This window comes from Oncorhynchus masou, chromosome 7 (genome assembly GCF_036934945.1).
Source record: "Oncorhynchus masou masou isolate Uvic2021 chromosome 7, UVic_Omas_1.1, whole genome shotgun sequence".
Classification (NCBI taxonomy): domain Eukaryota; kingdom Metazoa; phylum Chordata; class Actinopteri; order Salmoniformes; family Salmonidae; genus Oncorhynchus; species Oncorhynchus masou.
In genome coordinates this window covers 29,255,459-29,268,419 of record NC_088218.1, presented here as the reverse complement: position 1 = coordinate 29,268,419, position 12,961 = coordinate 29,255,459, and the positions used below count along the sequence as shown (strand labels likewise).

The window sequence follows — 12,961 nt, the reverse complement described above, 5'->3', positions numbered from 1 at the left end:
GTTCCACTAATCAGCCTAAATAAAGTAAATAGATGGTAAAATCTCCTGAAGACAAGATTTACATAAATCTACCCCTACACCCTAACTCAAATATTTGTATGTTCATTGTCCCTCCTCTAGAATCAAACTTACATTTTTCACAGTTCACAATCTGTTTGACAAAATGATGTTCATAGCTACAAATCAGGTCACCCTACAGAACAACCCTGCTAAAACACACTTAACCAGCATGGCTACCACAGAATTCTGCAGCAATATGCAATCACATCTGGTTTGTGCTTAGTGGGACTATCATTTGTTTTTCAACATGACACATCCATGCTGTGTAAGGGCTATTTGACCAAGCAGGAGGGTGATGGAGTGCTGTATTAGATGACTTGGCCTCCACAACATATGTGTTATTTCATAGTTTTGATGTCTTCACTATTATTCTGCAATGTAGAAAATAGTACAAATAAAGAAAAAGCCTGGAATGAGTAGGTGTGTCCAAACTTTTGACTGGTACTGTAAGTATTCAGTACCCTTTGGTATGAGACTCGAAATTGAGCTCAGGTGCTTCCTGTTTCCATTGATCATCCTTGAGATGTTTCTACAACTTGATTAGAGTCCACCTGTGGTACATTCAATTGATTGGACATGATTTAGAAAGGCACACACCTGTCTATATAAGGTCCCACAGTTGACAGTGCATGTCAGAGCAAAAACCAAGCCATAAGGTCGAAGGATTTGTCCGTAGAGCTCCGAGACAGGATCGTGTTGAGGCACAGATCTGGGGAAGTGTACCAAAGCATTTCTGCAGCAATGAAGGTCCCCAAGAATACAGCGGCCTCCATCATTTTTAAATGGAAGAAGTCTTCCTAGAGCTGGCTATCCGGCCATACTGAGAGAAGAGAAGGGACTTGGTCAGGGAGGCGACCAAGAACGTGATGGTCACTCTGACAGAGTTCTAGAGTTCCTCCGTGGAGATGGGAGAACCTTTGTCTTGGAAATTTCCTGTATTACCAAATCATGAGAGAGCAAACCACACACAAGTCAGAGTTATCATAAAGTCCATCTTTAATTATATGAGCTTCACCATAGCCCTGTGACTCTCAGATCAATTCAGTGTCTATAAATGAATTCTCTGAGAGTGCTTACAAAACATTCCTTAGTATCATTTATAGCCAAGAGACACCCATCAAAGCTCACATGACGAATAACAGATCTTAGGAACATTATACAAAGAACCTTTTACCAGAAAAAGGAGTATTCCATAGCCAGACAGCATTGGCTATAAATTATTGTTCAGTTTGGTCTCCTTAAACCAAAGCTCTTATCTCGTTCTTGGTACCACTTAGAACCAAAAACATTACCCCATTCAATGGCATATATCAAATACACCCCCTCCTGGACAAGCTTACAGAGAGACGTGACTGGCACACAGACATTGTGGAGCCAACCTAACTGGTTCCCCATTAATCACACCATCCCTTCACATGGATTAGGAATAGTTTACAGACACATTCACAGATAAGACTAACCCGACCTCTCCCTTCTCTGGGCCCAAATAACTTTACCCACATAAGCATGCTTATGAAAATTAATAAAACATCTTATTTATAAATGTTACCTAAAGAATTCTGATTCTGCCACGACACCTTCCAGAAGGATAACCATCTCTGCAGCACTGCCCCAATCAGGCCTTCATGGTATTGTGGCCAGACTGAAGCCTTTCCTCAGTAAAAGGCATGACAGCACACTTGGAATTTGCCATACGGCACCTAAAGACTCTCAGACCACGAGAAACAAGATTCTCTGGTCTGATGATACCAAGATTGAACGTCACGTCTGGAGGAATCCTGGCACCATCCCTACGGTGAAGCATGGTGGTAGCAGCATCATGCTTTGGGGATGTTTTTCAGAGACAGGGACTGGGAGACTAGTCAGGATTGAGGCAAAAATGAACGGAGCAAAGTACAGAAATGAAAACCTGATCCAGAGCGCTCAGGACCACAGACTGGGGGCGAAGGTTCACCTTCCAACAGGACAACAACCCTAAGCACAAAGCTGTAATTGCTTCCACAGATGCTTCAACAAAGTACTGAGTAAAGAGTCTGAATACTTTTGTAAATGTGCTATTTCACAAATGTTTCAAAAATGTTAACCTGTTTTTTGCTTTGTCATTATGGGGTATTGTGTGTAGATTGATGGGGTGGGAAACACAATTTAATCCATTTTAGAATAAGGCTGTAACGTAACAAAATGTGGAAAAAGGGCCTCCCGGGTGGCGCAGTGGTTAAGGGCGCTGTACCGCAGCGCCAGCTATGCCAACAGAGACTCTTGGTTCGCGCCTAGGCTCTGTCGCAACCGGCCACGACTAGGAGTACTTTCCGAAGGCGCTGTATGTGGCACTTATTCAAATAAAATGTTCCAACTAGTTCACAGGTTGCTGTCAATGTGGACCCCAATAACTCTTAAGAGTCAATTGAATTAAACCACACTGTTTACTTGGTTGAGATAAAAAAGCCCTAAAACTCACAGCCTGCATCTCAAATGGCACCTTATTCCCTACATAGTGCACTCTACTTTTGACCGGAGCCTTATGGGTTCTGGTCAAAAGTAGTACACTTTATATGGAATAGAGTGCCATATCAGACAAATCCATACACTCAACAGGGACTGGTTGGGAAGGGAACAACAACAGACATTCAGTCCCACGGTACCTCTGTGACCTTTTCTTGAGAGGGAACATCTTTGCCGAGAGCCCCAGGAGGATCCTATTTTGGAGGACTCACTTGGCTTGCCCAACTCTCTCAAGAACCCCACACGGCTCACTGATTCTCTCTACTCAAAGCATGGCCAGGCAATGCACTCTTTCTCCTCTCACTCAACAGGCATGGCTACTGGAGGTGGATTGTAAGGTACAAACATGAAAAGAACAGTACACCAGCAAAGACAGATGACCATTCTTGACTTTGTTCAAGGTCAATTGTCTGTCTTTACTAGTATGCTGTTTTTCATGTAATGTACAGTACCATGTCTTCACTATTATTCTACAATGTAGAAAATAGTACAAATAAAGAAAAGCCCTTGAATGAGTAGGTGTGTCCAAACTTTTGACTGGTACAGTTGTTCTATACTGGCATATCAAGAAGCTGATTAAACAGCATGATCACTACACAGGTGCACCTTGTGCTGGGGACACTAAAAGACAACTGCCGTTTTGTCACACATCACAATGCCTCAAGTTTTGGTGGAGCGTGTTATTGGCATGCTGACTGCAGGAATTAATTTCTCTACCATTACCCACCTCCAACATCATTTTAGAGACTTGGCAGAACATCCAACCGGCCTCACAACCACAGACCACGTGTATGACATTGTGTCGGCGAGCGGTTTGCTGTCAACTGTCAACGTTGTGAACAGAGTGCCCCATGCTGACAGTATGGTTATGGTATGAGCAGGCATAAGCTACAGACAACGAACACAATTGCATTTTATCAATGGCAATTTGAATGCAGAGATACAGTGACGAGCTCCTGAGGCCCATTGTCGTGCCATTCATCCACCCCATCACCTCATGAGAAATCCATAGGTTAGGGCCTAATGAATTTATTTCAATTGACTGATTTCCTTATATGAACTGTAACTCAGTAAAATCGTAGAAATTGTTGCATATAGATGTAATTTAATTACCAGCTCTGACGAATGCCTTGAGGCCGATACGTAAAGCTTACTAGGAAGAGAAGTGTGCGGGTTTCTTATTTTTTTTGTCTCAAATGAACAGATACAGTGCCTTGCGAAAGTATTCGGCCCCTTGAACTTTGCGACCATTTGCCACATTTCAGGCTTCAAACATAAAGATATAAAACTGTATTTTTTTGTGAAGAATCAACAACAAGTGGGACACAATCATGAAGTGGAACGACATTTATTGGATATTTCAAACTTTTTTAACAAATCAAAAACTGAAAAATTTGGTGTGCAAAATGATTCAGCCCCCTTAAGTTAATACTTTGTAGCGCCACCTTTTGCTGCGATTACAGCTGTAAGTCGCTTGGGGTATGTCTCTATCAGTTTTGCACATCGAGAGACTCAATTTTTTTCCCATTCCTCCTTGCAAAACAGCTCAAGCTCAGTGAGGTTGGATGGAGAGCATTTGTGAACAGCAGTTTTCAGTTCTTTCCACAGATTCTCGATTGGATTCAGGTCTGGACTTTGACTTGGCCATTCTAACACCTGGATATGTTTATTTTTGAACCATTCCATTGTAGATTTTGCTTTATGTTTTGGATCATTGTCTTGTTGGAAGACAAATCTCCGTCCCAGTCTCAGGTCTTTTGCAGACTCCATCAGGTTTTCTTCCAGAATGGTCCTGTATTTGGCTCCATCCATCTTCCCATCAATTTTAACCATCTTCCCTGTCCCTGCTGAAGAAAAGCAGGCCCAAACCATGATGCTGCCACCACCATGTTTGACAGTGGGTATGGTGTGTTCAGGGTGATGAGCTGTGTTGCTTTTACGCCAAACATAACGTTTTGCATTGTTGCCAAAAAGTTCAATTTTGGTTTCATCTGACCAGAGCACCTTCTTCCACATGTTTGGTGTGTCTCCCAGGTGGCTTGTGGCAAACTTTAAACAAACATTTTTTATGGATATCTTTAAGAAATGGCTTTCTTCTTGCCACTCTTCCATAAAGGCCAGATTTGTGCAATATATGACTGTTGTCCTATGGACAGAGTCTCCCACCTCAGCTGTACATCTCTGCAGTTCATCCAGAGTGATCATGGGCCTCTTGGCTGCATCTCTGATCAGTCTTCTCCTTGTATGAGCTGAAAGTTTAGAGGGACGGCCAGGTCTTGGTAGATTTGCAGTGGTCTGATACTCCTTCCATTTCAATATTATCGCTTGCACAGTGCTCCTTGGGATGTTTAAAGTTTGGGAAATCTTTTTGTATCCAAATCCGGCTTTAAACTTCTTCACAACAGTATCTCGGACCTGCCTGGTGTGTTCATTGTTCTTCATGATGCTCTCTGCGCTTTTAACGGACCTCTGAGACTATCACAGTGCAGGTGCATTTATACGGAGACTTGATTACACACAGGTGGATTGTATTTATCATCATTAGTCATTTAGGTCAACATTGGATCATTCAGAGATCCTCACTGAACTTCTGGAGAGAGTTTGCTGCACTGAAAGTAAAGGGGCTGAATAATTTTGCACGCCCAATTTTTCAGTTTTTGATTTGTTAAAAAAGTTTGAAATATCCAATAAATGTCGTTCCACTTCATGATTGTGTCCCACTTGTTGTTGATTCTTCACAAAAAAATACAGTTTTATATCTTTATGTTTGAAGCCTGAAATGTGGCAAAAGGTCGCAAAGTTCAAGGGGGCCGAATACTTTCGCAAGGCACTGTATATAAAAATCACTTTTTCTTTCATCAAAGTCAGTTAATTTACTGAAGTTAACATCATAACAACTGTTTAAATAAGTAGATACCTGGACAATACATAAAGACCATCTTCTAATACCAATTCCCATATTTATTCAAAATATGTATTTTAGTTCCAAAACATGAGAATTGAAAAGATTGTTTTTTAAGATACAGTATAATATATTTTTGCATTAAATATAACAATTAGTTTAGGGGATAGACTCGGTCCTTGGGAACACAAGGGTTGCAGTTTTGGTTTTTGCCTTAGCACTACACAGCTGATTGAAATAATCAACTAGTCATCAAGCTTTGATCATTTCAATCAGCTGTATAGTGTTAGGGCAAATACCAAAATGTTTAACCCTTGATGTCTCCCTGTCAGTTTGGGAAACGATGGGATAGACAGTCTTTAAATATCTTAACACAATAGTCTGGATTGGTAAGGACATTGAAATAGCTTTACCTCAATTACAGTAGATACACCATTAGAAATAGGCCTACACTATATCCTTGAGTTCCCTTTATCCATATTCAAATGTGTAGAAAAACACTGCATACCGCTGCCTTCTGATTCAGAAAACCCTTTAAAACAAACATTTATTTACACTCTAAAATGGATTAAAACAAAATATTACAATCCCAGAGATGTGTCAATCATAATGTGCTGAGTGTCCAGTGCTTGCATTAGATAACTTAATGGATTGGCTTTAACCATCACACTAGGTAGACATTGTCATTCCGCAAAAACCCTTCTTTGGTAGACTCTGTTACCCATGACTCTCTAACAATCTTAAACCTTTTGGTAAATAGTCGTCTGAGGGTTCTTAAAGCCAACACTTTTGTTTCCTCCACCACTATGACATGAGGGACCCCGAGCTTCTCCACTACTGTAACTCCGTGTAAGCGGAATTCCAGAGCCCAGACAGGTGTGTCCAGACAGGTGCTTTTAGGGTCTCCTATGTCTGCGTACCTGTCCTGGTAGACCCTGAAAGGTCCGAACATGCTAGTGGGGAGGTCATCCCAGCTATAGCGTTCCTCCAACTTAGCGATGCACTGTGCCGTCAAAGTGTCCACGCTACAAATCCGACCGAAGACTTCCCTCAGCTGCTGCTCGTCCGTGTCCACAAAGTAGCTGTCTCCATAGCAGTCGTATTCCTTGGCAAAGTACTCCTTGGTGGAGGGCAACATGTGTATCATGTGACACAGTTTCCATGGCACCACCTGCTTCCTGTGAAGGCACTCCAGCAGCCAGGCAGCCCACACCCCGTCGTGCTGGTCTGAAAAGATCAGGTTCTTCACATGTATGTTCTCCACAGCAGCGATCACACAGTAGGTGTCCAGTCCCTGGTTCTGGACCACAAAACCACTACATCGGGCCACTGCTTTCTCTAGCTCCGCCTTGGGGTGCGCCTCATTTGCGTCCATAACACACAACTCCACGTCCTCAAACATGTTTGTCTCCTTGATGACGTCAGATAGTTCCTGGGACTTGAAGTGGTCCATTACGCCGACTGACTTCTTGGGCTTGGATGCTGCCGGTGCCTTTCGCATCTTCTTTTCGGGCTCGTCATTGTCATTGATGCGGAGGTGGCGCGAGAACACCTTCCCAGACGGCTTGTTGTGAAACTGATTGAGCTCAACTGGAGTCATGCACTGGTGCCACTCTTTGTCCTGCCGGATCTTCTCGATTCTGGGGAAGCATAGCGTGCAGTTGGTTTTGTACATGTCACAATTGACTGTTTCTGCTGCCTTCACCTGGATGATGACCGAGTTGCATGGGTCAATATTGACTTCCGGTCTCTGCCTCCCACACAGGAAAGAGGCCAGAGGGTCGTTCTTCCGGTAGACTTTCCAGTGCTTGGCCAGCTTCAGCCCCAAGTCGTAGAGCTCATTCATGGTGTAGCCAGACCCGATGCGACAGAGCTTGTGGAAGACGGAGGGTTTCTCTCCAGGCTTCGGAGCTTTGGCCACCGCGACAAGTAAATGAGACATCATACCACCACCTCGCCTTCCTTTTCCCCAGTAGCCTCCGACAATCAACAGGTCGGACTCATCCATCAAGCCATCAACTTACTCCGGCTTGAGCCAGCCCTCACCTCACTTATCGGGCTTGTAGATGGATCAGGGATCTTTCACCATGATGTCCTCCTCCCTGTTAGCTCCATCAATGGCTCCATTGAGGGTAGTTCATGGTTGCATGGTTTCGGCCTCTGTTTTCAGAACCACGTGTATCCACCCTTTAACACGAGTGGAGACCGTCTGAAGGTTGTTGTGGCGCTCCTTCAACATCTCATTGCCAAACTTGTGGTCGTTCACAAGAAGTACATCGAAAACGCAAAAGCACCGTCTGCAGCTCAGAGTCGTTCACTAGTCTCTTGAAGTCAAACTTGCTTCCTTTTTGCATGAAGGTGTCAGCGGTGGGGTTGTAGACCATCTCCCCATCCAGGATGCAGTTGACTACATGGGGCTTGAAGACATTGTGGATTAAAGGCGTCAGGGAGCCATCTAGCGGCGATTTGTAGACGTCGCCATCGTTGTCCAGCTTGGTCTCTATGAAGAAGGTACTGTTGCCCATCTGCTTCTCCACCTGGTGCATGATGGTTTGAGATGAGATGGACTGCAGAGGGAAGGGAAAGCAGCCAACAAGTGCTCAAGATATGTGGGAACTCCTTCAAGACTGTTGGAAAAGCATTCCAGGTGAAGCTGGTTGAGAGAATGCCAAGAGTGTGCAAAGCTGTCATCAAGGCAAAGAGTGGCTACTTTGAAGAATCTAAAATCTAAAATATGCATGATTTGTTTAACACTTTTTTGGTTACTTAATTTTATTTTAATTTTATTTATTCATTATTTTACCAGGTAAATTGACTGAGAACACGTTCTCATTTACCTGCAACAACCTGGGGAATAGTTACAAGGGAGAGAAGGGGGATGAATGAGCCAATTGTAAACTGGGGATTATTAGGTGACAGTGATGGTTTGAGGGCTAGATTGGGAATTTAGGCAGGACACCGGGGTTAACACCCCTACTCTTACGATAAGTGCCATGGGATCTTTAATGACCTCAGAGAGTCAGAACACCCGTTTAACGTCCCATCCGAAAGACAGCACCCTACACAGGGTAGTGTCCCCAATCACTGCCCTGGGGCATGATACTACATGATTCCATATGTGTTATGATGTATTCATTATTATTATACAATGTAGAAAAAAGAAAGAAAAACCCTTGAATGAGTAGGTGTGTCCAAACTTTTGACTGGTAATGTAGTTCAACCAGTGACCAATATATCTATGATTACACAAAGAGACAAGCAGGGTCTTCACTCCATTTATTTATAATATTATAATAATTATAGGGTGTGCATTTGATGCAGAGACACTCGTTGGTCATACCCTGACACTGATAGAATGTCAGATATTGTTTCATACTCCTAATGGTTAAGGTAAGAATTCGGGGTAGTGCAATCTGATCCTAAATCTGTGCTTCGGGGGCAACTTCTACCTCTGAAGCAGGTTATCTGGTTTGCTAATTCATCTTTGCCCAATAGAGGGCCTCCTCTCCCCCTACATGTGTGTGTGAGAGAGAGAGCAGCATAGTTCTGAGTCAACAGTGGTGAAACCACCCAGGAAGCTGCAGTAGTGAAGCCAACCAGGAATAGATGGAGCCGCAGGACAGACAATGTTGGTTAATATAGGGGGACATGGCTCCTTTATTTTTATTTATTTATTTTAACCTTTATTTAACTAGGCAAGTCAGTTAAGAACAAATTCTTATTTACAATGATGGCCTACCCCGTAAACCCTGACAACGCTGGGCCAATTGTGCGCCACCCTATGGGTCTCTCAATCACAGCCTGATGTGATGCAGCCTGGATTCAAACCAGGTACTGCAGTGATGCCTCTTGTACTGAGATGCAGTGTCGACCACTGTAGACCACTGTGCCACTCAGGAGCAGATGCCTGACAGGGATATAGGCCTATGCTTGAGCTAAACTAACATCCACGGTCAGTCATAGCATAGGACTGCAGAGTTAGCTAGGTTCAGAACAGAGGTTGTGTAACAGTGCTCTATGTGCCACAGTCAGAGAGCGAGGTAGATTGAGCGCCGACCTAGAAGATGGTAAACATGTGACGTCAGCTACTGCTGCTGCTGCCCAATGCCATGGCATGCTTCTGCTCACGCCAGGGTGAGGGGGGAATGCAGGATAGGATTTGAAGGGGTATGTGGGGGGGGGGGGTTGTATCATCTGGGACTGGCAGGTTTGTACCCTGTTTGTCACAGAGGTGCTGGATATGGAACATATTTGGATCTTGACTTAACTGTAAGTAAGCTTCTACTGGGACTGTTATGGTTCTAATACCAGGGGAGGTATTTATCAATCCTGATCAGCACTCCTACTCTGAGACGCTTTATGAATACGGACTTACATTTACATTTACATTTAAGTCATTTAGCAGACGCTCTTATCCAGAGCGACTTACAAATTGGTGAACACCTTCTGACATCCAGTGGAACAGCCACTTTACAATAGTGCATCTAAATCATTAAGGGGGGGGGTGAGAAGGATTACTTATCCTATCCTAGGTATTCCTTGAAGAGGTGGGGTTTCAGGTGTCTCCGGAAGGTGGTGATTGACTCCGCTGTCCTGGCGTCGTGAGGGAGTTTGTTCCACCATTGGGGGGCCAGAGCAGCGAACAGTTTTGACTGGGCTGAGCGGGAACTGTACTTCCTCAATGGTAGGGAGGCGAGCAGGCCAGAGGTGGATGAACGCAGTGCCCTTGCTTGGGTGTAGGGCCTGATCAGAGCCTGGAGGTACTGCGGTGCCGTTCCCCTCACAGCTCCGTAGGCAAGCACCATGGTCTTGTAGCGGATGCGAGCTTCAACTGGAAGCCAGTGGAGAGAGTTGCTGCAGTAATTATATCCCAGAAACAGTGATGGATGATCCATCCCTCATTAAAACTGTTGCGGAGAACAAGTGCCACAGACAAGTTACAGAAAACAAAGTCACAGGCTTGACACAAAACTCCTAAGACAAAAATGATATCAAACCACATGGCAGTATTTTCATAGTAGCATTATAAGAATGACATTTTGGGGTCTACTTTGGGGCATATTTTCATTTAGCATTTTTGTGGCTTAAATATGACCTGGTACAAAATTGTGTTAAGTATGGTAAAAATACCAAGCCTCACAGATGTAGGCTCCCAGTTGAGACACCTATAGGTATGTGCTGCTAGCAGTAGTTGTGTAAACAAAGATAGTGCATCAACGTTGCCAATGCAGGTTTTATTTAATCTGCCTCCATCTGTATATGCAGCAGCGTAAACATCATACAACACGCAGGTCGGAGACAGGGTAGTACACACCTTACACAGTGTGTGTGTGTGTGTGTGTGTGTGTGTGTGTGTGTGTGTGTGTGTGTGTGTGTGTGTGTGTGTGTGTGTGTGTGTGTGTGTGTGTGTGTGTGTGTGTGTGTGTGTGTGGCAGTGGCGTACTACAGTTTTGCGAGGCCCACTCGCATTGTCTGAGCAAGGAACATGGCTTATGAGATGTTCATATGCTATCTTGGTATTGGGTTGAGGGCCCCCAAGAGCTCATAGTCCTGCCCACATTGCGAGGGCGTGAGGTACGCCAGTGGTGTGGATAGTCCTGCTGTGTTTGCTTTATTCTACTGGCAGTGAGAGCCAGACAGTGCAGAGCATACTTCTACTAAATTTAGATTGATCTCCACACAATATCTGTGTCTGTGTGTGTATCACTTTTGATCTCATTGTCATTCCACCAGATCATCTACAGATGTTGGATCTTAATTTGACCAGCCTGTTGCAGGATAACTATTCTGCAATGCAGTGTATTTGAGGTTTAAAAATGCTTCTGAGGTTTGTATTTTGCACTTTAAAATTTCTGACTTGATTTTCCATCACAAGAAATGTATCAACATTTTGGGGGTGCTAGCAAAACAGAGCAAAGGGAAGAAGCAGGAGAACAGACAGCAATACACTAGTTGACTTGACAAACAAGACACACTGGCAACAGACAAGCAGGGAACACAGGAATAAGTACCCAGGGACTAATGAGGAAAACTGGTGACACCTGGAGAAGGGTGAGACAATCACAAAGACAGGTGAAACAGATCAGGGTGTGACACTGTTCCATACAAGGACCAGGGGTGGAATTTCTAAATTTTGACTGACATTTTCTCCCTTTCCAAAAACTTTTCCCCCTACACCTTTTCAGGCCTCTGGGATTTGGGATTTGGGAACTGAGAACAACTGAGCACATTACAACACACACTGGAACTTGTCCCAGTACTTGTCCCAGTTCCAGTCAACCATGGACATGAGGTCACAGAACATCTCCCTCTTATGCAACCTACTCAAGATATCACAGGCTCTCCTTAAAAGATTTGCCTGATGAATCAAAGTGAATTCTCCCACTGCTCTATGTTCACTACATAGATCAGTCTAAACTGCCATCATTTAAGTATTTTTTTCCATGTCAAAATAAGGAGCATTGTACAAAACAAAATAACCAGTGATCGGATCATAAAAGCCTTTGACAAATTTTCTAACCACTACTTTACCCACGTGTGTTCTGGCTCTGGCCCAGACCATCGATTTCTGGGACCAATCATAATGGTTAGAATGTTTTTTCATTCTAGAATTCGTAGGGGAGGAACTCAGAGTCAGATTCAGAAACGGGATTAAATTATTCTGGCCCGGGAGCCCCGAGTTGGCGTGTGTGAAAATTGGTCGCATTCGTTTTGGAACCGCCTCCCAGGCATGAGCCAGGTGCCCTATTCCAAGCCCATGGCGAAATTGGCTCAAATTAAACGTGAAGTAAATAGCAAGTGGAGTAATGAGTAGGATTGTTTTGTCAAATGTAAACGTGATTGCTTTTGATAAAAACGCTATATCTGCCTTCCCAATGAAAGCTAGTTAGAAATGTCAAAGATATTGGAGCGACCCTGGTTTATGAACATGGATTTTCGACTCTGCCACTTGAGCAGGCTTTTGTGGCAGTCAATGGCGCGCTGGACTTTGAGGGTTCGAGATGTGATTTTTGCCTGTTTCATTACATTGGTGTTGGAAGGGATCAGACCTGGCATCCTTGGCCAGTGACCGCGGTCTTGTAAGACTGGGTCCTATGGTCTAGTGTGAGGACGCGCACTTTGAAAGGAGGGAGTTGTGGAGAGCGACCCTGGTTTATAAACGAAGATATCAACTTCGATTTTGTCACTTGAGCATGCTTTGGTGGCACAGTCGATGACGCGCTGGACAAGGCCCGCACGCGGGTGGCAGCACCGCATGGCCCTAAACAGTTTCTCATGCATTGTCAACCAACCCGGATGTGATATAATTCAGGCCACATGTTGATTCAGTGCAGCTTCTCCGTGCAGGACGTGGGAAGGGACGCACACACTGTAAACAGGAATAGGTGCATCACCGGTCACTGAGTTAGCAAGCTAAAGTTAGCTAGTTAGTCACATAAATGTACGTTCAGCCTGTTAATTATTTCAGTTTGATTTGACTTATCTTACGAAGGCAGC

General features: G+C 44.0%; 1 long non-coding RNA gene and 1 pseudogene across 7 annotated transcripts in view; one reads left to right on the top strand and one right to left on the bottom strand.

Moving 5' to 3' along the window:
- Positions 1-6,128: 6,128 nt before the first annotated feature.
- On the bottom strand, positions 6,129-8,010 carry LOC135543100 (DNA ligase 4-like; annotated as a pseudogene).
- Positions 8,011-12,649: 4,639 nt separating this feature from the next.
- The window catches only part of LOC135543624 (uncharacterized), a 4,772-nt gene continuing 4,460 nt past the window's right edge, over positions 12,650-12,961 (top strand). For 2 of the 7 annotated variants that reach the window (XR_010456238.1, XR_010456235.1), the window contains exon 1: positions 12,650-12,961. This exon is cut by the window's right edge and continues 159 nt beyond it. This is a non-coding gene — a long non-coding RNA (uncharacterized LOC135543624). The other 5 variants (XR_010456237.1, XR_010456234.1, XR_010456233.1 and 2 more) reach the window with 4 other exon arrangements.